The sequence below is a fragment of the Rutilus rutilus genome, assembly GCF_951802725.1.
Source record: "Rutilus rutilus genome assembly, chromosome: 3".
In the NCBI taxonomy this organism is placed as follows: Eukaryota; Metazoa; Chordata; class Actinopteri; order Cypriniformes; family Leuciscidae; genus Rutilus; species Rutilus rutilus.
In genome coordinates, this window is record NC_140211.1 from 48,019,141 (window position 1) to 48,043,935 (window position 24,795).

Here is a 24,795-nt window from a genome sequence, read left to right on the forward strand (position 1 = left end):
GCTTTCCGCAACACTGTGGCGCACAAACAAGAAAAAAAATTAGGGGCTGGGGCGGTGAACTTGCCGGTGATTCTTCACAAATCTGCCCGCATTCTCCACCACTTCACGGGGTGAAGAATCACTCGACAAGATAGGCTTCGTGAACACAAGGCCCCGGAGGGTGAATTTATTTACATTAAACTAAAACTGGTGAAAAGAGGTAAGCCGATACGTGGTGGCTGGTGCTCAAAGTGCTCTTCGGTGCTGAATCCAGTCGAAAGTGGGTGTCCAAACGTGCTCCAAAGTGTGGTGGGCTGTCAGTCACTCGCTGCTTTCTGGGGAGAAATGAGAGAAAGGTTAGACCAGCGTTTCATTCGGCTCGAGACCAGAGTCTGTCTGTCTGCTCAGCATGTGCTGCTTATATGGCTGTGGGCTGATTGGGAGCAGCTGTGACCGATCAGCCGGCGGTGAGGACATGCAGGTGTTTTGCGTTGGTTGCCAGGGCGACGCTGATTCCTCCGAGGACGCTCGTCACAATATATATATACATATATAATATACACATACATACACACACATATACATACACATGTATGTATATATAATATACACATACATACACACATATACATACACATGTATGTATATGTATATATATATATATATATATATATATATACATACACACACACACACACACACACACACACACACACACACACACAGTCAAACCAAAATGTATTCAGACGCCTTCAACGTTACACACAAACTGTTTAAACAATGTTTGGCCTGTTCAATGAGTTATAAACAATTAATGAACATGCAACTGTAGAACAGTTCTTAAAAGGGATAGTTCACCCCACAACTAAAACTGTCATAATTTACTCACACTCATGTTGTTCTAAACATAATTTTCTTTGTTCTGTTGAACACAAGGAAGATATTTTGAAGAATGTTTGAAAGCAAACTGTTTTTTGGGCACCACTGACTTAAAATTATCTTTCTTTGAAGGGTTCAACGCTAACGATTTTTTCTACTGGCCTGGGGTGCGTTTCCCGTACAACTACATAACTCGCTGCTTCACTACCATAGTACGATGCTTCGTTGGAGAAATCAACTAGCTAGTCACGACTGTTTCCCGAAACCATAGTGTCGCAAAGTGGTCATTCAACCACCTTGGTTCAGGGTTCGTACACCTTTTCCAAAGTCAAATTCAAGCACTTTTCAAGCACTTTCAAGGTCGATTTTAAAGCTTTTTCCAGCACCTTACACCATTGTAAATTACATACCAATACATAGTCAAAATTATTATTTAGTGTTTTTATCATATTAAAAGAAATAATGCTATAAACAGGCAAAATTGTGTTTCTTAATAGCAGAAGGAATCAGATATTTAAGCAAATCACAAGTTTTATTTTTCAAAATGTATCACTGTCTAAGTAGATAATGCCTATGAATAATACTTATCATTATATTAATGTCCAAATATTGCTTCCCAGATAATATGATTTTCAGGCTGTAAAACTGAAGTAATTTCAAGGGCTGAAAATATGAAGACAGGATTTGAACAGAAATATTTTACAGGCCTTGGTTTTGGGACACATTCTTGATATAGACAAGGTTTGAACAAAATCTGAGACAACAACAACAACCTGTAAATGATAAATAGCCTATATTAATAAAAAAAAAAAGAAAGTATTTCATTGCTAAGACGTATACATTTATCTACTGGAATAGAGCAGTGTAAATATTGCATAAGGCCACACTCCATCTGACACGATTTCTGTTCAGCAATCAACGATTGTTGTTATGCACTGGGCTAATGTTTGCAGGTTTTAAAGGGGTGGTAAAACACCTTTTTTCGAAGGCTTGGTTGTCTTTGTGGGGATGATTTCCGGGTTCTATGAAGCCCGAATCAGACCCAGAGAATGTTAGTGGAGAGGATTGAGCAGAACCTGTTCAAGAACGGGTGTTAAAGGACGTTTCAGAATGGTATGTTTTTTTTTAGACTGCAGATCTATTGTGATCGCTACTGACTATATGGCACTGTTACTTTGTATTTTTGAACGATTGTAGCCAATTATCTGTCGCCAGAACTATTAACCCAATACGAACACTAAACATTGGCTTTACAAAAGTAGCCAAATCAAACACAAAACCATGTTTAGCATGCCTGTAGATAAACAAGCATGTAGATAAACAATACATAAAAGCTATAATCAAAGCATAATTTACACTGATCACATAAACGACAACAACCACAAACATTCCAAGTTCGCTACGCTGGTGATATTAAACAGAAGTTTGTATGTGTTTGTCGGATAAGTATGAATTAGCATTTAACAAACTGGTTTGTGGAGCCAAACAGCGTTGTCCTTCGTTTACTTCCTTGCTACAACGTACAATTAACCCTCAGATGGTCTTCGTTTAGCAGTCACACTCAGGGCCTTCCCGGTCAGAAGTGACCGGACACCTAAAAATGAAACTTCCTCCATCCCAGTAAAAACCAATGCAATTTATTTTTGTTCTATAATATTTATTCTTTTTAATTTAGTATTTTGAGACAATTTGATTGAACTTATTAATATTTATGCAATATTTATAGTCCATTTTTTGCCATTGAAAATAATGATTTTTTTTTTTTATACAGTATTTTCGGTTAAAATATAGAGACTAGGCTTTCAGAAAAAAAAAAAAAAAAAAAATCAATTTATTAAACATAAAATGAAATAAATCATGTTATTGCATGGGTTTACCACTAGATGCCTGTATAGCTCTAAATGGAGATGCTTGTGAATTCTAGTTGTTTTTGGACCAAGTCCATAAGTCTTACTTTTAAGATGTGGATTGAATGTATTTTTTTAGAAATTCTCAAATAATACTTTTTGCCAAGGTTTATAACATTTTATTAATTATTATTTTAATAATTATTATATATATATATATTTATTTATTTATTAATTATGTTATGTTTTTCACTCTTGATGTTTTAGAGTTTCACCCCTTCATTGCTGAGCACTTTTTTTCTGCATCGTGGCCGATTTGTAGAGAATTTTTGTGTTTTTGTCAATTTCCCATTCATTTCCTATGGGGGTCATTTTTGACCGATGACCACGAGTGTGAGTTTTTTTACGACCACTTAGCATGCTAGGATCATGAACTAAACATTTTTTTGTGTTCACATACCTAATGCCAGAAAAGTCACCAAGTTTCGTAACCTTCCGATGAAGCTGTGATTTTTTTTTTTTAAATTCAAAACAGAAAATTATTCGGTCAGAAGTGACCGAGGACCATCTGAGGGTTAACAATACGAACTATTACAGGAAAACACATCAGTGAAAAAATCATACTTACAGGTTGTGGCTCATAAACAACAGCTTCTGTTTTTAAAGTTGGAACTGCTCCATCTTTCAGGACAAGCCGTTGAGCGAATCCTGCATTGAACTCGCGTAGCTTGAGGAAGCTTTCCTCCGGAAAATGTGCAGCACAGAGAGCGACATTTGGATTATAATTATGAGGGACCAAGTTAAAAATAAAATGTAACCATTGCTCCCTAACTCCACCGTCCTTAGGAAGACTGAACAAAGTGGACCTGCAGTCTGGGTGAAAATAACAGCGTTTCGACAGCATGGCGGCAACGACACTCTACTACCACAACAACTCTTCTCCAAAGCAACATAAAATGGCCTCGCCCCCTTTATTTATTGTGTTCCCAGAGGAGGGGATTATGTAAATGTTGGAGGAATGTCTTGTAGTCCCTACCGGCCGTTTGCTGTAGTCCTTAGAAATTGATTTCTTTAAAAGCAGATATCTCCCTTTGAATTGAACTTTGAGCGTTGTAACTTTGCAGATGTTGTTTATGCTCAAACAGCAACATTACACACTAGCTAAAGTTAAAACTGTGAAATCACATTCAACCACCCCTTTAATTAGCGAGTAGTTAATGTTACAGTTACTGTGCTATAACTTTGGCTATGTTCACTGCATATTCCACTAATGAACGTGCCATAACGGACATGCAATACTAAAATTACATTATCACACCAAGTACTCTGTCACTAATGGCCCTGTGATGGAAAATTCTTAAATCTGACTACCTAAAATAAAACTGTTGCGTCTACTAATCGACACAGAGCGTCTACTAATCGACACTTAATAAATAAAACTGTTGCGTCTACTCATCGACACAGAGCGTCTACAATCGACACTTAATACCCTTTATACTCTAGCTCTTGCGTCTTCAATCGACATCTGGCTGAGTTCACTAACCTAACTTCTTTGCTGCGCAGCATAAAAACAAATGAGACAGACTTCAGTAAATGCCCCTCAGATGGTTTATTCAAAACGGCCGGGAGATTTCTCGAGCAATACTCAGAGATTCTCGGCCCAACATAAAAATACAATAGGCTTTATAGGGTAAAGCCAGACATATCAAAATAGAATCATCATGTCTAACATGTCATGCGCTATCAATATGATTGGTTGAATTGTTTAAAGCAAGCCCCCCCCTTGTCATTACCCTTTGTTAGCTACATCAGCAAAATATCAAAAACATTGTAAGGGGTTAATATTTCAGTCAATCATTTCACAATACAGTCAAAATAAACAGAACATTGAGTCCTTTCTAAAAGTTCCATTCGACCCAGGTTACATTGAGTCAAAAGTTTGTTAGAAGGTTAGATCATATCGAAAGTTCGTCTGGTGGCTACATCCTAAATAAAAGGAAGTAAAAGTTATCCTGTTTTATTGTTAGATCTGGAATGGAAAGTTAGTCACCATCAGACATAGAAATGGGAAGTGTAATAAAAAGCTTATCATAAGATGAAAATCTAAGTTCAGATTTTCATGGTTAGTAACATAATTAATCTTATCTAATTAATTCTACTACAGCCCTTTCAGACAGGACGTGGAATGCGCTGCACTATGAAACCCATTTATTTCAATGGCTTGTGCCACGTGAGGATGTTTTGTTGCTGCGTCGACCAAAGCGGAGCGCAGCGTTCTCGCGCGCACGCCGCGGTCAAAGTTAAAAATAGGTCAACTTTTGCTGCTGCGCTCTGTGACGATTACCCGCGCGGCCAATAAGAACAGGGCATCCAAACAAGCGTGGAAATCAAAATGAAAACTCCGCCTACTTTTGCTCTGGCCAGCATAGCGCAAATCGCTCTGTATCTGAAGGGCTACATTTTATTTCTCCATTTAATAAACAAACTTTTCAGTCAGATAAGTATTAAAGAAAAACAGTTACAATTTTAAGCATTTTATCCAAAATTTCAGCACTTTTCAAACCTTGAAAACACATCAAAATTCAAGCATTTTCAAGGATTTCAAGCACCCGTACGAACCACGTTGGTTTATGACGTCACGCACGTGGTGGAGTAATAACTTATTTTAATGAAACTGTTTGAGATCGAATTAATGCTAAATGTTTTGATATAAATTACAGACATGGCATCTGAGGACTATTTCTCATTTTGCTTTATTTCCAGACTCAGTCTTTGGCTCGTTCTTACATAGTAGAGCATATTCGCACATGTGCAGTCTTCAAAAACGGTGCTTTAAATCTCTTGACAAACTAAAAGACGTAAATGACATTTGTATGTATTCTAAATAAAAAACATGGGTAAAATGCTAGTTCTCACTTAAGAGATTCCCAAAAATACATAATTTGTGAAAGTAAAAATGTGTCCATTTGTTTTGATTTAAATTTAATAAAGTGATAACCTGAAGAAAGCCTGCAATATTTTTATTGCCATATTAAAAAGAATCTTAACATTGATGAAACAAGGGTAACACAAAGGCTACTCATTTTCATAAATACGCACGGTAAGATAAAGATATAAAATTATATGAAAATAATGTCTATAATGAAATTAAATGGGCTCATTGTGCACTCCTGAAGTTAAATGGTTTGGCACACGAAAGCCTGTGTGTGTATATATATATATATATATACAGTGGTAGCCAAATTTATTAGAACGGTAAGATTTTTTTAATGCTTTAAAAGAAGTCTCTCCTGCTCAACAAGGCTTCATTTATTTGATCCAAAATACAGCAAAAACAGTAATATTGTGAAATATTTTTACAAAACAACAGCATTTGTCTGAAATAGATAGCTTTTGCAACATTATAAACATCTATACTGTCACTTTTGATCAATTTAATGCATCCTTGATGAATAAGTGTTAATTTCTTTAATTTCTTACAAAAAAAAATACAAAAAAATACAAAAACTCTTACTGACCACAAACTTTTGAATGGTAGTGATAATGTTACAAAAGCTATATATTTCAGATAAATGCTGTTCATTTGAACTTTCTATTCATCAAATAATACTGAAACAACTGTTAATAATCATAAATGTTTCTTGAGCAGCAAATCATCATATTAGAATGATTTCTGAAGGATCATGTGACACTGAAGACTGGAGTTTACCAACACAGAAAAAAAATGCATTTTAAAATATATTCATATAGAAAACAGTTATTTTAAATTGCAAACATATTTCACAATATCACTGTTTTTGCTGTATTTTGGATCAAATAAACGAAGCCTTGGTGAGCAGAGAAGACTTCTTTTAAAAACATTAAAAAATCGTACTGTTCAAATAATTTTGGCAACCTCTCTCTCTCTCTCTCTCTCTCTCTCTCTCTCTCTATATATATATATATATATATATATATATATATATTTATTTATTTATTTATTTATTTATTTATTTATTTTGCTTGCAAAGTTTCTTTTAGAGGCTCTGTAATATGGTGCTAAGAATATCATTAAAAGAAACACAACACGCTTATAACCTAGATTCTTGTATAATGAAGTGCATTCAGTCCTGTTTGACAATCACTAAAGAATTACTAAACAGCTGCCATGAAAACACACTTCTTGTATGATAAATTATACATAAATTTTTCATTAAATTCTTAATTTTCTATTTTAGAAAACTAAATAGGGGCAATAGTCTGGAAAAGAAAAAAATTTCCATCCTCTGCTTTGTGTTCAGCAGAACAAATAAAATACATTTATACCGGTTTGGAAGAACATGAGGGTGAAAGAATTTTCATTTTTGGGTGTACTATTCCTTTAAGACACTAACAGTTATAACTTAGTACACTTAACCTTGTACTAACTCTGAAAACACTTAGTCCTAAATAAAAACACTGAAATATTAAGTTTTATTTTGTTTATATTTCAGGTGCACAGCATTGCTTATAACACATATAAATTTAGTAGTTTGCTTAGCCTATATTTAAGCATACTGTATGTGTCAATGTTTAATGTTAACATTAGATGTATAGCCTATCTGTGCATGTGTATCCATACCGTTTCTGCTGGTGGTGATACCACTTCTGTATGTTGCACTTCACTTGATGAGGCTGGAGCCACCTTCATGGCCGCCACTATATCTTTTTTTTTTTTTTTTTTTTTTTTTTTTTTTTATTAATGCCAAAAATGAAAATGTAACAAGGACATAACAACAGGAACAATAATAATAATAATAATAAAAAAACAAGACATAGATCACTAAAAAAAATAAAAAAAATTATACAAGGTTAAACATTGAAAGCAATCTTTGACTTTTCAAAGACTTTGTTTTTTATGCCCATCAAAGACAAAACATAGGAATTATAGTCTACTAGAAAAATAGACAGTAATGGGATCTTACCCAAAAGTTTGCATTTGTGAATAAAAAATTCACCAAGAATCATAAACAAATTAACAACGTACTGAATATGACAATTTGGATTATGATAAAGAAAAATAATACTGAAGGTGTTAATACATATTTTGGCATTTGTTTTTTCTGAAAGATAGGTTACATAACTCATTCCAAAAAGCTTTAACACAAACACATTCACAAAAAAGATGTACAATTGTCTCTTCAACATCACAGAAAGTGCATTTATCTTCTATGTTTTGGATATACTTATTGAGTACACTATTACAGGGGTAACATCTATGTAATATTTTAAATGTAACTTCTTTTATCTGTAATATTTTAAATGTAACTTCTTTTATCTTCTTTGTTAACAAATATGTGTGTGGAAGAGACCAGACCAATCTCCAATTAATATTGTATAACGCCATCCACTTGAAAGATGATACTGCAATAGATTTTATGTTCATAAGATTACGAACAAAATGGTTATTGAATTTGTCATCAATAATCAAAATCCCTTCAATTGAAATAGAAGTGTTATATAAAGATATAGGACTATAAGTTTGCTCGCCTTTCAAGAGAGTTTTTATACCACTAGGAATGGCGTTGAATACAATATTATATTCCTTTAACGAAGCCCCAAAAACAAATTTTCTGGAGAATTCTGGAAATGAATAAAACTGACCGTTGTCATCCATCAGCTGATTAACAATATATATGTTGTTTAATTACCATCTCTCAAAAAACAATGATTTATTTCTGTAAATAATGTTCTGATTATTCCAAATAAAACAACGGTGAGGTGAAAAATTATGTTTGTAAACCAGTAACCATGATAATAAAACCTGTTGGTGAAATTTTGCTAATTTAATAGGTAGTTTACCAAGTGAGAAGGGGCACTGTAACAAAAATTCAATACCTCCAATTTTCTTAAAAACAAAATTAGGAAATACATTCCATATAGAGTCTGTTTTTTTAACAAATCTTTTTAACCAATTTACTTTTAACACATGGTTAAATAAGGTAAAGTCACCTCCATCACTAATCCTATTTCTTAGAACCTCCTTTTTAATTTTGTGTGATTTTATTTTTCCATATGAAATTATATAATAATTTATATAATAAGGAACATAATGACTTGGGACAATCCATTACAGAAAAGAGATAAGAAACTCTTGATAGACCCCCTGCCTTTGATAATAAAACTCGACCAGTATGAGACAAATCTCTTGCCAACCAAGAATTGAATTTCTTTTTAAAGCAGAACTCCGGTCAATTTTAACATTGAGCTAATTTTTTGTACATTTGGAGTGCTGTCAGTACAGAGAACAACGACAAAAATCAGTGTTGCCTACAACGTGTTATTCTCTTTTTAAAATTTGCACCCTGTTGACTTCAATGGGGCAAGTTTTAAACCTGCTTTTAGCCTCTTAACATCCTTGATGTGTCATTACAAGTGCACCAGCCATGTGAGTGATTCCTTCGGAGTGAACGCGGGTGAATCTGACTGCAGTAGATGTGAAAGATATGAATACAAATGTTTATTCAGCCAGCGCACATACCTGTATTTACATCCTGTTTTCGGTCGGAGTCCACAGTAGTCGATTGTCGAGTTCACGCGCGTGATCATAGGTACTAAACCTATGCGCGTGAACTCGACAATCGATTACTGTGGACTTCGACCGAAAACAGGATGTAAATACAGGTATGTGCGCTGGCTGAATAAACATCATTTTTTATATATTTCTTTCACATCTACTGCAGTCAGATTCACCCGCGTTCACTCCGAAGGAATCACTTTTTTTTTTCTCCCATCTCTAACCACTTCTTTCTCTATCTAATAAAGGCCCCCTTGGCTTTTTCTTCATATATTTTAAGTTTATTTTGGAGTTTATTCAAAGTGGCCTGATCCTCAACAGGTAAAGTGGCTCTCTCCATTAAATTATTAATTTCAGCTGAAATTTCAATTAAGTCTGCCCCTCTTTTAATAGCTTCTTTTTTTTTTTAACCATAGGTCCTAACAGCACACCCTATTTCAAATTTCAAATGTTCCCATTGTTTACCAAATTCACCATAAATAATTGCAGAGTTCCAGTGATTTTGGATAAGTCTTTCTATAATGGATTTCAAGTCTTCAAAATTTAGCAATGAATTATTGAGCTTCCAGTATCCTCCACTAATTCTATGATCCTTACGCCCAGACAATGCAATTTTAAGGCTAATAATTTTATGGTCAGTTAAAGCAGCAGGCAATATAGATGTTTCTAAAATAAAAGGTTCTAAGTCTGAGGAAACCAACCAAAGGTCAATACGTGACTGTAATGAGAAATTTTTGTTGCTCCAAGTAAACTGTTTAGTTGAGGTGTTTTTTACCCTCCAGATATCAATCAAGTCAAGGCTATAACTTAAACGTAAAAGATCACTTGATTCACTGTTTGCTCTAGGAGGAAATCTATCCATTGAACCATTCATGACCAAATTAAAATCACCACCAATTATTAATTTAGCATTAGGGTTATTACTCATGGCAGAACTGACACGGTCTTCAATTTCACCTAATAACAAAGTGTTTGCATCTTTTGAACAGTACCCATAAACATTAACAATAATGAATTTACAATCATTTATATCAATCAGTAGCATTATCTAATGACCTTTAGTCACCCTTGCTCCATACACATTTTCCATGGAAAGTATGTGACAAAATTGCAGCTCCACCGGAGTGACTTGACCCGTGAGCTAACCACATCTCACCTCCCCAATGGTTTTTCCAAAAATTAAAATCCTCAGGGCACGAATGAGACTCTTGAATGAAAATTAAGTCGCTTTTGCATTCTTTGCAAAAAAGAAAAAAAGCTTTTCTTTTGACCAAGTTCCTCACACCTCTGGCATTAACATAATTTCAAAACCATCAAACGTCAAAACAAAAACAAATAAAAAGAGTCAAAAAAGAAAGCTTAGCTTTTCTCCTTCTAAATTTGAACATATAGGCAAACAGCCATTAAATGATTGTAAACGTATCAAATAAACAAGTGCTTATTTTCAGTAGAATCCTCCTTGATTTTACTCAAACACTAGCAGGAATCAGGAAGTATCCATTTTTTCTGGAACGATTTCTTTGCCGGCAACGTGTGCTTTAGAGCCGATGAAGTAAGCCTTTTTTCCTTTGTTGCGTGCTTTTTGTACATAAGGCCAGAGTAGTGCACGGGATCCTTTTTCTTCTTTTGTCAGGTCTTCTCTGAAGCGTATTTTGCGTTCTTTCAGGTATTCGCTATTTTTTTTGCACTCTTCCAGATGAAGTCTCTTACCCAGCACAGTGCAAAGAGGATGATAATGGCCCTCGCGCGACCCGACACCGGCCTGCCCAATCTATGAGCAACGTCCACCGCCTTGCTCATTTTTTCCGCAAGCTCAGGTACCACTCCTTTGCAGATCTCTGTTACCCCTTTTCCACCAACAAGAACCAGGTGCTGGTTCGGAGCTAGAGCTAGTGCCGGTTCGGAGTTGGTTCGACTGACGAGCCTCCAAAGAACCGGTTTGCTTTTCCACAGGCTAAAAGCGCCAACGCAGAGCCAGGTCTTACGTCACAGCTACATCTCATCTTTCTCAACACATCATCAACAATGGCGCACGTTGCTTTGCTATTGATGTTCATGGCTTTGCGGACCTAACGTTACATCGGCATCCAAACACGGCGGATCCAACGTGTTCGCGCGGCTCGCCATTATACAGACGGAGATTACAAGCGAGAGTAACGGCATGTACATAACATTTATTTTTAACAATAAGATGCCGACTTTAGCCTTAGATTTATATTTTAGATCGCGTCCATCGTGTTTAGCTGCTGTTAGCTCGATTAGCTGCTATTTGAAAATGGCGGTCACAAGTTTCTCTTCAGTCTTGTTGGCCACGGTAACCCCGCCCCCAGCCTCTGACGCAAGCGGTTCTTTCTTGGCTCCGTTCTAGACCCTGCAATGATTTGGTGCTACTTAAGAACCAGTTTTACTGGTTCGGAGCTGGTGCTTTGGTGGTGGAAAAACAAAGAACCGATTTGAAACTAGGCTCTGGCTCCGAACCAGCACCAGCTCTGCTTTGGTGGAAAAGGGGTATGTCACTTTGATCTTGACATTTTCAGTTTCCATTTCTGGAACTCCGTATAGTCGTAGGCACCACCGCTGTTTGTAGCGCTCTGCTTCCACGATTCTGTTTTCCAACTGAGATATCGCTGTTGCTTGTTCGGAAACTTTAGCTGTTAGTTCGCCTTTACACTTCTGCAGGTCCACAATTTCTGCGTTGACAAAAAGTAGTGACGATTTCAGCTCTTCAATGGTGTTTGAATTAGTTTTTATCATTTCTTCAAAGGAGTCCGCTCTCTTGTTAAGGGCTGTGATGATGTTCTCTTGAAGCTCATGTAACGAGAGATCAGCTTTTGTTTTTTTTGACGCTGGGCTATTTGTCGGCGTTCCGGCGAGGAGAGGTGGAAATGATTTGGCGCTAAAATACAGCTCTTTTGAAAGATGCTTTTTCCCCACTTAGACTTTTTGGCTTGTTAGATTCCGCAGGATACGAGTGGTCCAATTTCTGGATCTCTGCTCTTTTCATTTGCGCCACTCATTTTTGCGATGTTAATTTCGGTTAACTTTCACTGATTTACTTATGATTTTTCACTTTTTACATTATCAAGTAAAGTGTTCAAGCGTTCCAACGATTCAAGCACTTCAAAAACTAGGTAATCCGTTTAAAACAACATTTTGAAGGAGTAATGGCCAAAGCCTATATAGAGAAACTTACAACGCGTGTGTCTTCGGCGCCATCTTGTCCGCAACTCCCACCCGCCACTATATCTTTCAGTGGCAATTCTAGTAATACAAACATGGTGAACATAATATATTGGTTTTGATCTCATGTGCTTCATCAACTATAAAACAAACTACACTTCATCTTACATACTTTTCAATGTGATAACCTTCATACCTGTGATGACTCACCATCCTCACTTTGTATCTAGCTGTAAAAGTTTTCAGCATTTGCTTTAATATGAAAGTATTACTTTAATGTTATGTATTTATTTATTGCAATACTTACATTTCTTAGTGGTTCCTGCATGGGAGATGACTGCCTCGATGGCTGTTGCGTCAGAGTCTGAGTCAGAGTCATAAAGTGGTGGGGCTGTGTTCAGATCAGGTATTTTTTGTTTTTTCAGGTCCTTCTTCAGAGTATCTATCATGTGTATTGCTGCCTGTTTTGTCAGAGTCTTAGCACAAAAAAACAATGCAACGCTCAAGATTTCAAGGCAATGTATCACTAAAAAGTATGAATATTGGGACTCCAATCATTATAAGAATACTTCACACAGAAAGGCGAAAGCTGTCATACTTCTGTATCCAATTTTTAAGTTAAAGCACTATCTACAGCTATTGTATTGAAAGGAATAGCTATGATGCTAAGTACAAATAATTTAATCTGTATCATTGTGATGTAACCCTGTGAGATATGTCTCTTAAATTCAGCTGTTGGGTCTCTCTTCTGTGTTTGCTTTGGTTCAGCGCCAGCAGTGGAATCCATCAGTTCAAGTGCCTGAAATGTAAAAAATGTAAGGTACTGAAAAGAATACATATTATTAATCAAAGTAGATGCATTTTTTTCACATGACTAGAGAGGTGCCATTAAGGTAATCTAATTATCTAGTTGTCTAACAACTGACTACTCATGTAGTATGGTGAACATCTAACGTTAATACTTATAGTTTCAGAAGACCAATTAATAAACTGTAGATTTGCAAATCCTTTTAATTCAAGAAGGGCATATTGCTTTAATATAATGTTTTGATTTCAAATTAACTGTATTCACAAATGCTCATACCTTTGCTGATTTCTTTGGATTAGTTCGTAGCGTAGTGCTTCCATACGTGAAGTTTTGAAGAGAACCTTAATTAGAAGCAGTTGACATGTAAACAGTGCACTGTTAGATAGGTTGCGTCACAGTTTCTGATTACTGAATCGATAGGGCATAATTTAATCACTTATAACTTCATGACATTTCACATCTGTATGTTCCTTGTTGGTAGTGATAAAACAAAGTATGTAAGCTTAGTGAAAATGTACTAATTCCTATAAAACAACTTTGATCTCAACAAATAAATACTACTATTAATTTTTTCAGTCAAAAATATTACTATTATGATTAGGGCTAACGCTACTCAGTCAAAAAAAACCTAAAGGCATTCATCAGTCAAATTCATTTCCTAGGCCTTGCAGGTGATACACACCTTTTAATACAGACACACAACACATACTTAAGGACTTACTTTTATAGGCATACACTTTTTAAAGTTCAAGTTGCAACTGTACTTCAATGGAATATGTTTGTGGAAAACACTACTTGAACGTTAGCTTAAAGGTCTGAAAAGACTGTTCACGTGCTGAAAAAGTTACATAGACATGTATTTATGCTACATGGAATACTGCGGGGGAGGGGTGTATAAATAAATAAAAAGATATTATTAAAATATTTGACAAACCTTTCCTTTCCTCTGAATCTTGTTCATTATGTCCAGACAATTTACTGGTTCACAAGTCGCTGGGAAAAAATCTAAATTGTTTCAGTAAAATAAAGTGCAAGTTAACAGAAATAGAAGAAGGTGTGGACGTATTTTACTTTTACATTTATCGTTTTATGAAAATAGTATATTTACCTATATATGTCGGCCTTGCCAGGATTCAATCTCAATCTTGAAGTACACAATCTCCGTCGTCGTTCGTTCTGTCTCAACGTGACAATTATGTAACGTTTGCGTGCGTACGCCACTATGTCATTGGCCGATTTGTATTTAAACTTAAACCGGAAAATTATGGTCCTCACTGCAGAACACAAGATCCAGGAGGCGGGGTTGGATCCAGATCCAACTCCTCCCACCTTACATATACCTAAACCTACCCATCTCCACCCCCTGATCCCTAAACCTACCAAACTCCACCCCCTGGATCTGGACCCAACTCCGCCCCCTGGATCTCGTGTACTGCAGTGAGGTGCTACTGGAAATTTGGGTCGATTTTGCAGCTATAATTAAAGGAGGATTTACAAATTGTTACCCAGCGATTATGAATTGCACAAAAAGGAAGTACAAAACATACATAAGCAACGATGACACTGAACCAAGGGCAACCAAGTATTTACGAACAAAAAAGGTAGGTTATTATTAATTATAATTATTATTATATTGTTGTTATTATTTTGTTGTTGTTGTTATTTTTCAGTTATATTATAGTTTATTATTATCATTAGAAGGCTAAATGCTTTTACTTGATGTTAGGTATAGTGTAACTCTAACAAACATCTCATTTAACATGTCAGGTTTCAAATAGAATGGCCTATAACATTTTCCTAAAAAAAAAAAAAAAACAGTGCTATGGGTGAGTATGTTTCCAATTATAAATAGCCTAAATATAATTTAACATAATTATTTTTAATCTCACTTGTCTCACGATTAATATCTTTTGAGATTTAAACCGTAAGAATTTGGAATTAGTTATTGCATTCATTGTCTTTAGTGTCTTTCATTGTCACACACATTAGATGTTGACCCTCAGTGCAGAAAACCACAGGAGAGACACACAAGCGTATATTCTAAGGGTGGACACCACCATTACTGGCATGCTGTACATTTTTTATGTGTTTGTTAATTTTTTATTTTATATACGTTTCCATAAATACAACCATACAGACAACCTTACTTGAGCATGTATGCAGTGAGGGGAATTTCTCCCAGTCTGATACCCAGAAACAGACTGCCTTTGTGTAAGTGTCTTTTAAATACATGTGAAATACAACACATTACTATTTTATACTGTAGTCCAGTGTTTCCCAACCTTTTTTCAGTCAAGGCACCCTTTGAAAATGTAAAAAAAATGTGTGGCACCCTACACTACTGTCTACACTACTGTTGTCACGATACTACTTTGATACCTTGAAATGTATCAATTTTCAATACCACAGGGAAGAACTGCCGTATAGGCCTACAACTATATATTTTTAATATTATCAAATTTTTTTCTGAAGAGATCACTTTACATGATGACATATTTAATTAAGGCTTTTATTTATATATAAACATTGCTCAATTACCATTGCAAATCTCACCTAAATGTTTGCTCACTCAGTGTATTTGTGTTTTTATATTGGGATAATTTTGTTATAATTGCACAAGATAGCTTGTTTTTAATATATTTTATGTAATAATTTCACAGTTCATCTCCAAATAAATGTAGAAACAACATAAAGACAGTATATTTCAAATAATTGTTTAATGGCATCTTTTTATGAATGAAGTGTTATTTGATTCTGATGTCACTGCTGCACATGTGGATCCCACACGCGTCCCGTTTTCTTACAACTCTTAACGTTCATTTAAGACTTTAACTAATTTAAGACTGCTCTCATGAGGCTACTCAAAGCGAAAGCGCGAAAGAGAAGTCGACTCTGGCGCGCATCGCTCTGTGCGTCGTGTGTGTCAGCATCACAGACAGCGCATTCTCTTTTATATTTTCTCGCTTGCATGGTTTAAAAGCATTTGCATGAAGAAGAACGTGATTATATAATGTAACGCTAGCCAAAGGATGACAGAAAAAAACGGATGCTGCTTTAATTGCATTAAATATTTAAACTGAAAAACATTAATCGCACACGTTACCGTTGTAGACGGTGGGCCGAGGGTCCGTATCTGCTTTACTTTTTGAAATGGATGATCCTCATGGAGGGAGAACCTGAATTTGTAAAGTTGGGATGGTTGTTTTATTCTCAACGATATGAAAAGTGTTGCCACTCTCATTTATTGCACATTTTCTCCCGAAATCACATTGCACGACCCATAAATATGCAGGCAAACGCAGTTGCCTACTATATCAGTCGAGCCAATAGTGCGGCAAGATACTGACATAGGATTATTATTAACCAATCAGATGTAGCTTATTTAGAACAGCTGTTACACGTATGATTCAGCTATCGGACACGAGCAGCAGCTGCGGCGGCAGCACATTGACCATCGCCAAGGACATTCTTTCTGTGATTGTAAGTATTAATTTAATTAGAATATGATATCTATATAAAATGTTTGTTTTGTACACTGTGTTGTTCAAACGTATGTAAGCGTCTCGTTAGTGTCATTTTAACCCTTGTACGGCAGGTCTGTAGGACCCGTTTTCATTTTTTCTCAAGAGAAAAATGATACGATTAATAATTTTTTCAAACTCAGACTCATTGGCCTTTCTGTGAAGAATATATATCCGAACACATTTTCAATGACCACACACTGTACCCTCCCCCCTCCCTACACATTTCTATTACACACAGGATGTTCGGGTCCACTGGACCCGGGGCTAATAAAAGTGTGTAAATTGTAGGTCCTGTGTACCTTTACAGCAGCACGGACATAACCGATGTGTTGTGAATACGTGGCAAGACGGACGTTGTGACAATGTTTTCGTGTGTATTTGACCTAAGCGCAACAATGAAAAATAGGCGGCTTTATGTGGACGCACTGGGAATGAGGTACGGGAATAAAATCACGCGCAAGCGCAACCTCCGCAATTCAATGCCGAAAACTTATGAGAACTTATGACCCCGGTTGGGAAACGCTGCTGTAGTCCACTCTCATAAATGACACTCCTTTAAAAAAATACTGCACTGACACTCTTGTAAATGGGTTAATAGAGCAGAGGCAACAGATGATAATCTTATCAATAATTCAAATTAAGAACATTTAATGTTGAATATTTTAACATATTTATTTGCTCAAAGTTTCGTTATTAAAACAACCAAATTTTAAACAAGTTGTACTGGAGTATACTGTAAGCAAGTATAAAGTTTAGATGCAAAATACATTTAGTGCATTAATGGTTAATAGTATAAACACTATAAATTATAAACTAAACAAATGTCAAATATATTAACATATTAACAAATGTAATTTTACACAACACTTAAGTTGAAATTAAAATCATGTAACAAGTTAGCTCAAAGGGGAAATATTAATAACTCATAATTATCAATTATGATTAATTTTTAATATTTGGGTCAGTTAATTGGATTAACTTGAGGTAGCTAAATTAATATTACAATCAATTAATCAGTTCCAACGAACTCTTTTGATTATTCATTTATTCTAAGAAAAGCGTATCTTTCATGGCCACCGAAAAATTATTATTTCTTAGCATGTACAGCGCTTAGAGCATGCAACAAGATCAAGATCATAAAATGGACTTTGCTGCAAGCAGAGAATCAGAACCAAATACAGACAGACAAACAACCTGAAGAAGCAGCAGTAGAGGCCAGAAGAGAAGGGAGAGAGGAGGGTCACTGTGGATTTGTCTCTAATAAAGCCTGAGAAAGGCCCCACCTCTCCGGGTTTGCTTGACCAATGAGAAGGGTGGAATTTCCAAGCGGGAAGATTCCTCTATGGTTGATTTATGAATCTTTGTTCTAAGCGTGCTCATTTGCAATGGCAGCTGGCTTGGTTTCTGATGAAGAAACTAAGAAAGATTCTTGTAATACTAATATGTTGCGCGGCTATCGGCATATCATGTACACAATAATTTCGATCTTCAAAGTACCAATTTATAGAGACCAAACATGGTATAGGTGAGGATACCTTGACCGTTGGTTCTATAATGAAATACATAGTATCAAAGAGATAATAGTATCAAAAGATAATAGTATTAAAAGACACAACACAAGACAGTAAATCATTCACAAAAAGTTCTGGGATGCATGTTAATCAGTTCATCGATAAATGAATGCAGGAGAGTCTGTTCTAATATCTGTACGTCGTGGCAGAGGCCCCGTTCACATTGCTAAAAGTCATAAAACCAACTTATCTGATCGTGGTCATGGTAATGAAGACCTTCTTGCCCTGTTTGAGGGAATGGGGCCACAGATCCCAGAGTGAGTTAAAAATATCATTTGTTAAACTATAACAAATACTTGTGGCTGACTTGTCTCAGTTGTTACAATCAATTATTTTACATGTGCTTTACTACTGTATATTAGTCAATACACTCAAAAAAATAAGCTGTTGAACGAACTTAATTAAATTAAAGCAGAACTTGGTAACTTTTTTAACTTAATAAAACGGTCTAGAAATCATTTGGATGGTTAAACAACCTGTTCTGGTGATATTGGTGACTTTCCCCGCTCCCCCAGCGTTCCCAGGCGGAAAACCAACCTTGCAACTTGGGGACTACTGTCCCGGCAAGATAGAAATTGGAAGTCTCGTGAGAAGCGAGAACGAGAACGAGCACGAAACACGAATTGCTTTACGGCAATTCGACATAAACACACGCATATGTATGATGTATTACCAGATTACCCACCTCGGTAGACATAGCTCCACACGATACAGTGGGCTAGCTCCGATCAAAACAAACGCACATGAGCAGCGGTAGAGAGTAGGGCTGTTGGAACGAATTCCGAAATTCGAATATAATTCGAATATTAAAAAAATCAATACTATTCGAATGCTGAAGTTCCTATTCGAATATTGCTTTTTTTTTATTTTTATTTTTTTTTATGCAATCTTGCCTTTCTCGCCGCCTTGGCACACACATGTGAAAATTAAATGCTTTTGTTTCGTCTGATAAACAATAAAGTTTTTGAATCGTAACACAATTGTGCACGTTATCCACGCTGTATCATCATAACAACTGTCAAAAGTCGCGGAGAGGAATGTCTCCACGGTAACGGAGATCAACAATTTGATTCTCAGTCCACATTACAACGTGAAAACAGCGTCTTCAAATATATCCACTTTGGAGTGCGTTTTCGTTAATAAAAACGCCGTCTCATTGTGGACGGAAGGCCAAAACGGAGAGGAAAATATACGTTTTTTTTTTATGACAACTTACAACCTGACAAGCTAGGCGATCTGTCCGAGGAACCGCCGCTAAAACAGGCAAGAATTACTTATGTTCTGCCTCTCTCTCTCTCCTCATCACGGGGCTCAACTGCTACCAGCTGTCCGCCAAAAGGCAATAACAGACAAACTGACGGTTTATCTGTGAAGATATGAGACCGATCAACATCACGCATTGGCGATCCATAAGACTGTGTAATGTCGTAAATATTAATAATAGGATGAATTTGAGCATTTAATATTCGAATATTATTCGAATATTAAATAAAATAAGGAATGGAATTCGAATAGTATTATAGAGGAAGATTGACAGCCCTAGTAGAGAGGGGGAGGAGGCCGCCGCAAGTGAGTTTTTTTTACGACCGTGTTGTGAAATATACGCCCCACAGCTGTAGGGGGAGCTCGTGGGGAAAACATGCGACAACAAAAGGGAAAATCAGCGAAGAAGTGACTAGAGTTCGCTAGAGTTGCCGAGTTCTGCTTTAAGGAAAACTTTTCCACGAAAATGAATTACATTTTTCCAACAAAATCTAATTTGTTTGAAATGATTTGTTGTAATCTTGTTGTATGAACTTAAATTCATTTAGTCATTCCTGCTAAATAAAGTTTTGTCAGGTTGACTACATTTAATTTTGGCCCTGCCTAAAATCGCCAACATTATAATTTTAGCTAATTTGACTCTACAGTTATTTCAAATGATAGGAGCTACTAGTGCTCAGTTTAATTAAAACCACTTTTTACAGAGTAATATTGAATATTACTTATGCAGGTCGGCAAATGAGGTTTGATGCATGTATAGTGTATACTGAGTGTCCACAGCCCTAAACTAAACACAGTCGCCACTCTTCTGCATAATGGTAACCACAAAATTCAAAAACATTACAGAAAGTCTTCTAAGTTTCTAACATTAATGAATATTAAACACTAACATTAACTAACAACATCTTTCCATTTACAGAAAAACGCATAAAATAACACTTTAATCCCTAAATTTACCCTCCTAATGTAGTCCCTACTAAAAACAGCATTTGACGGCGCAAAATACGCTGTTGTAACGCTGTAAAAAACGTGCGAAATACGTCAATGACGGCGTTTTAGTGTGCATGGAAGGCGGCGCTTTTTACGCCGTTCATCTCGCCAGATGACGGCGTAAAAAACGCAGTTATAGTTGCGTTTTGCTTATAGTATAATGAGACGCCCACTGATTTCCACAGTCAGTAAGTTTGAACTGTTCTCTCCCAATCAATGATGAACTGAGTCAGACCAGACACATTCAGCACGGATCATTTAATCCAATTCTTATGCTCATAAGGAGTTTTTAAACAAGGAAAAGAATCCAGGTCGTATTGGCTTAACTCGTATTGGCTTAAGTGCTGAATAACACAAAATATCGATATAACCGATAGAATGCCCTATGAATTTGTGTGTTTTAAATATTTGAAAAATATAAGACGAATGTATTTTTTGCCATTTCTAAAAAAATTTCTCCTTCCAGAAAAAAAATTATCCTTCCAGATATAAATAGTGTTCCGATAGTAGTGTTTTATTTCTTCTTAAATTCGTGTTTTATTCATATTGATTATATATTCATTAAATAACATTATTACATTCCATTAAATCCAATATATTTTTGTAAAATGAAGATTAAAATATTTTGCCCTTTCGATCGTCCAGTTCATATTGAAAGAAACGACTTGGGGAAAAAAGTCAAGTACAAAGTCAAGTCGTTTGTGGATACAGAAGGTCAGTCTGAGTACAAAGCCATTTTTTAAATCCGAATTTTGAAATGTTTTCTTTTATCAACAAACTGGATTGATTTCGGGGGGTTTTCCCTGCGACCTTCAACTGACGCTATTCATTAACCGACAAGATAATGTTAAATTAAAATTAAATTAAATTAGAATGAACAAGTGTCTGTGACTGTGACCCATTAAAAATACCCCAAAAATTTCCAGGGGTTAAGTTTTAGCCTGCATGTAAAATAGCAGCAACAGAATAGGAGGATTCATCATCGTATTCACCTGTAGTGCTTCTGTGAACGGAGAAAAAAACAGGATAAAATCCATAACTCTATACTCTATCCATAACTCTATCCATAATTCTGATACAGTGTTTCTCAACTGGTTTTGCTTCAAGATCTTTTCTCCCCCCTTTTAAAATGTGAAAATCCTATTAATTTTGCTTTATTGATTTGAATGTTCTTTAATATTTTCTTTAATTTCAGTTTATAATTTAGCTTGGATTATTTTAATCCATAAAATTAATAACTCCTTATAAGCATAAGAATTGGATTAAATGATCTGTGCTGAACGGCGTAAAAAGCGGCGCCTTCCATGCACACTAAAACGGCGTCGAATACGGCGTCATTGATGTATTTCGCGCGTTTTTTACGGCGTTTGTAATTACAACGGCGTATTTTGCGCCGTCAAATGCAGTTTAAAACGCTGTATTTGACGGAGTTTGGCTGTAAACGCGATTAATCCATAGCGTAATTCTGAACCACATGGCTTGCCATACATTCACACCGCGAGCAGGAGCAGCGCGTGATGAGCGTCAAGCAGGAGCGTCGCGTGAGCAGTAAGCGGAGGGTTTCGGCGCCGAGTCTATTTTTTCTGCGCTGCTCACGCTCAATTAAAGTGAAAGCACACTTTTGATGGACAAAATAAATATGATTTCACACAAAAAGTAGCTAAAATGCACAATTTGCATGTATAGTGTGTTTTAACAAGAACTGGAGTAGGCTATGTCAGAAGGCCTCTCACAGCCGTCACCATGGTAACCCGGGACGGAACCACAATCGCCGTCCCCACGCAACAGGGATGCAAACAGCGCGCTTTTCGGTGCCTCCCGCTTTTTTCACGTCAGTTTGGGTGACAAATTCATCTGAAGCCTATTTCGTAGCTTAATATGAGGGACAGAAGTCTATTTACATCATTAAAGTTTACGAAAACTCGTTTTCCCTCCTCTGCAGCTGTCAATCATTCTCCATTCAGTATTCAAACAGTGCGCGCGCCTCTTCCGGTTACAGCAGCATACATGCACGGTAAAACTCTCTCCAATATGATATTCACATTATAATGCTTGATCTGTAGAGAAAAGGCTGTGGATTTGCATAAAATGACTTCATTTTGTTGGAGTTTGTTGCTGTTTTTAAACGACTCGCTACCGTGTGCTACTCAGTATATTTTCCTGCTTTTTTGTCCTTAGCCAATCACATGCCTTATATATATATATATATATATATATATATATATATAGGCCTATATATAGAAAATAAATATTAGTGTGTGCTGTAAAGTGATTTGAAAAAATGAAATCGGAATTGGCTAAAATCTGTATCGGCAGGTCAAACTCAATGAAAAATCAGGATCGGCCTAGAAAATTGTAATCGGTGTGTATATATATAAGCTTTCTGATTGGCTGGAATCAAACACCATCACATAATCTGATGTCCACTATTCACCTTATTTTCGAACGCGGAAGTAAACATGGGTCCAATATCCGGTTTTTGTGCGGCACTTCCGTTTCCTTGCTTCCCTGGGCTAAATAACGATATCGATCGCGAAGGATTATGCAGAGTTGACAGAAAAATGTTACACATGCCATAGCAGATGAATACAACAAAGAACTAAAGCCCCGCCTCACTCAGTTAGGGTACCGGACCTGGTTGAAAACACTCATGCATCTAGCTGGCAGAGTGCCAAAACTTCGCCAGCGCCTTCAGCACCGCCCTAAACACGGTCGAGCCAATGCTGGACTAATATATCTATGGAGGTATTTTGTCATGTCAAATGTATTAATAATGCCATCAGAATGCAACCAAAGCACAGGATAGCAATAGATGGCTATAAATAATTGTAAATCATACAAAATAAATGCCATTATCATGCCATTATGCCATGATCACTAGATTTTATAGAGGGGTTACTATAATGATTTTGTTTCTCCTTGGAGTTTTTATCATGGTTTTTATTGAGACTTCATAGCCCATGCAGCCACTTTTCTGGTATCGGGTGGTCTTCTGTAGGTCTTGTGTTCATGAAATGAAAAGAACAAACATACGGTCGTTTCGATGGTTTCTTCAAATGTAAAGCTTTTAACCACAGGCGAAGGGATTCCTCAGGCCGGCGACACACTGGCTGCGTGGCGGTCCGTTTTTATTTCGGCTACCATGTTAACAGGTTAGAGCTTGCACACTGCCTGCGTCTCACGTGCGTCTCAGGCGCGGCTCGAGCTGCGCGGAATAACGTGTGCATGCTAGGAATAGAATCGACGCCTATTTTTCACGAGACACGCAAGCGTTTTGGAAGCGTTTCCAGGCCAAATAGAATAGGAAAAGATGTTTGTATGTCATTTTGACACGAATACATATTAATAAATGACATTTTGATGTTTGAAAGTTTAGGTTTTGACAAATGCAGATATAAATGCAATGAAAAAAAAATATGATCTATTTTCTAATATTGCACCTGTCAATACAGAACGAAATATTCTGTAGCCTATTTTGCCGTCAATACTGCCGACGTTGTCTTTGCTGCTATATATTTATGTTTAACATTAAGTATAGGCCTTCCACAACTCTCTCCCCATTATGTCGAATATATCACCAGTGAGGCTTATCGTATGTCACCTAGCAGCAGCAGTGCCGCGTCAGACACGTTTCTGGTGTGCAAAGACATGTAAAACGCCACGCAACAGAAACGCCACGCAGCCAGTGTGTCGCCGGTCGTAGGGCGCCTGATGATTAAAATGTCAATGATTTCGATGATTAAAACACTCCTGCTCCAAGTAAATCTTTCTTTTGTACCAGTTATTATGACAACCTCTAACTGCACAAACAATCCCGGTCTTCCTCGAACCCATAACGATGAGTTAGTTGTTATGAACACTTGTTTGATTAACCGCTATGGTGAAAAGTGAGTTAGCGCGCCAGTGACCAGAAGTGTCTGACCGGAAGTCTCGCACAAAATACCGTCAACTGGCTGCGTCCGTATTTCCGTTAAAAATAAGGTGAATAGATGTTTTATTTATTTATTTCTACATTTGCCGTAGCATCGTCGATGGGTTCAATAACACATCCTGCAAAAGGGGGGCCTTGGCCAGAACCTAGTGGTATTTGGGGGGCCTTGTCATGGAAAAGTTTGGGAACCCCTGGTGTAGAACATTGATTCACACAACGTCACATAACGCATTTAAAGCGCTTCTGTGAAAGGAGGAAACAGAATAAAACGAAATGTATAAAACTAAT